The following is a 2,500-nucleotide window of genomic DNA, read 5'->3' as shown; positions in this document are numbered from 1 at the left end:
CAGCCTTGCAAGCTGTTGAATGGTGTAATCCCAGCACAAGTTGCTATGTCTAACATAGCTGTTCGCTATCATCGCTTCCGCGATGGGCAGGTCTGAGGTGTGTGTGTGCGTGTGTGTGCGTGTGCGTGTGTGTGCGTGTGTGTGTATATGTGCAGTATTCTCTGCTACGCTCACGCCAGCAACACCGGGCACAGGCAGTGGCTATGCCCAGTTCACTCTCCATAGAGACGGCAGTCTTGTCTACAAGGTATGTGATGTGTTCTTGTGTGTGTTCTGTGTTGCATAATCGTGCTGTGTGATATGTGCTGTGTGATGTGTGTTCTGTGATGTGTGATGTGTGATGTGTGATATGTGATATGTGATGTATTGTATTGTATTGTATTTTATTATTTTACTTGGGCATTCCCAACAGACCCTGAGGTCTTCTTACAGGGTGCCCAAGATTAATGAAATTGTTTTAAAAGCTCCTGGCGAAATGATTTGGGGATATGATTTGCGCGAAGGGATTCGGGAAGCGTGATGTGTGATGTGTGATGTGTGATGTATGCTGCGTACATGCTGGTATGATTGGGTTCGCGCATGTGGATGTTTGCCTGCCTATCCATCTGTGCATCTGTCTGTCTGTCTGCCTATCCATCTGTGTATGCCTGTCTGTCTGGCTATCCATCTGTAAGTCTGTCTGCCTATCCATCTGTAAGTCTGTCTGCCTATCCATCTGTAAGGCTGTCTGTCTGTCCGCCTGTCCATTCGTATGTACCGTATTTTCCGGGGTATAAGCCGCACTTTTTTTCACTAAAAATCGGATCAAAATTGCCCCTGCGGCTTATACACCGAATATGCTTGCGCGAATGAATGCTTAGCATACATCAGTATGCATGCTGAAGTCATGTGACATGTCATTCGACTCAGCTTCACGCCTGTGTTGCTATCCCGGCACTTTTACTAGTTTTTACTAGCATGCCTTGCCGATGGGACAAAGTTAATTACGGCCATTTGTCATTTTCAAGCGAAGGACTATGCCAAAGGATGCAGTGCCGCCTGATGTCATTGTCCACGTTCACCCCAAAGGCTGGATGGATGAAGCTGGAATGCATATGTTGCTGGATAAGGTTTGGTGTGCAAGGCAAGGTGGCCGTGGGAGCACCCCTGTTCGAAGCTGCCTTGTCTTGGACTCGTTTCGTGCACATCTAGTAGAGAACTTCAAAAGATGTGCGCGTGAAACAAGGACTGACCTTGCTGTTATCCCTGGTGGTCTGACATCCCAGCTTCAGCCACTTGATATGTGCCTCAACAAGCCATTCAAGTGCCACATCAGGCAGCACTGGACGGACTGGATCATTGGTGGAAACCATGAGTTTACACCATGAAGAAACCTTCAATTTCCAAAGTATGCAAATGGGTGGATGAGTCATGGAAGGCCATTCCAACTACAATGGTCGCCAAATCATTCAAAAAGTGCTCAATTTCAAATGCACTGGACGGCACTGAAGATGACATGATCTATGAGGACCACAATGATTCAGACTCCGGCAGCGATGAAGACGGCGACGGCATCGCTGCAGAGGTAGCTTTGATCAACATCAGTGGCAGCGAGACTGAAGATAGTGCAGATGACATGGAGTGATCAGTAGTCAACACAGCAATACACCAACATCTCTGCAGCAACCTGTGGTGCACTAACACTTCATAATCTGATCTAACCTGGTATTTAGCTCCATAACCATTATAAATTTGTAGAAAGGCCATTTGTCAATGAGTGTGGAAAATCTTGGCTTGTGGGTGCGGCTTATACTCCGAATACCAACTTTTAGTCAATATTTTGCCTCAAAGGGGGGGGGGGGGTGCGGCTTATACCCCGGTGCGGCTTATACCCCGGTGCGGCTTATACCCCGGAAATACGGTATGTCTGTCTGTCCATCTGAATGTCTGTCTGTCTGTCTGTCCATCTGTATGTCTGTCTGATTGCCTGCCTGTCCATCTGTGTTTATGTCCAACCTCTTCTATTCGCTAGATATACATGACTGGACTACTTGGTCTGACGATGCTACCAACCATTCAACTTGATGCCAGCTCAACCAGCAGCAGCCAACTCTTCTCCCAACTGAGTGGAGTGATTCTGCTTGAAGCTAGCCATGGAACGTACCGCGTGAGTTTAGCCACTTTGCAGTCTGCATGCCCAAAAAGGATGGGGCCAAGAGCGAAACAATCTAGGATATGTATTAGCTGTGGAAAGAAAAGGGCATATGGATACGAGATAAGAGTGACCGTGCATCACTGTAATTAGATACTACTTGAAGTAACTAGATACTCTACAGTCTTAACTCCTATCCATAATTATGTTATGATGAAGACAGGTAAAGGACAAAATGTTACGAGTTATGACAAACTGTCCACCTACGTTACCAGATCTTATACAGTCAGCCAATGCGACAAAATGGCACAAAACTAGTGTTGAAACGAGCGTATCTATAACAAACGAGCGATCAGTTCCACTAACGAG

The 2,500-nt window shown here is 46.5% G+C and overlaps 1 long non-coding RNA gene across 1 annotated transcript in view; it reads left to right on the top strand.

The window, feature by feature from the left end:
• Window positions 1-153: 153 nt before the first annotated feature.
• The window catches only part of LOC135830028 (uncharacterized), a 3,980-nt gene continuing 1,633 nt past the window's right edge, over window positions 154-2,500 (top strand). Inside the window, exons 1-2 of the long non-coding RNA XR_010555973.1 lie at window positions 154-247; window positions 2,012-2,146. This is a non-coding gene — a long non-coding RNA (uncharacterized LOC135830028). The remainder of the gene's footprint in view (window positions 248-2,011; window positions 2,147-2,500) is intronic.

Source organism: Sycon ciliatum, chromosome 13 (genome assembly GCF_964019385.1).
Source record: "Sycon ciliatum chromosome 13, ocSycCili1.1, whole genome shotgun sequence".
Classification (NCBI taxonomy): domain Eukaryota; kingdom Metazoa; phylum Porifera; class Calcarea; order Leucosolenida; family Sycettidae; genus Sycon; species Sycon ciliatum.
The sequence above is the reverse complement of the archived record's forward strand: the minus strand, read 5'-3'. Positions and strand labels throughout refer to the sequence as shown.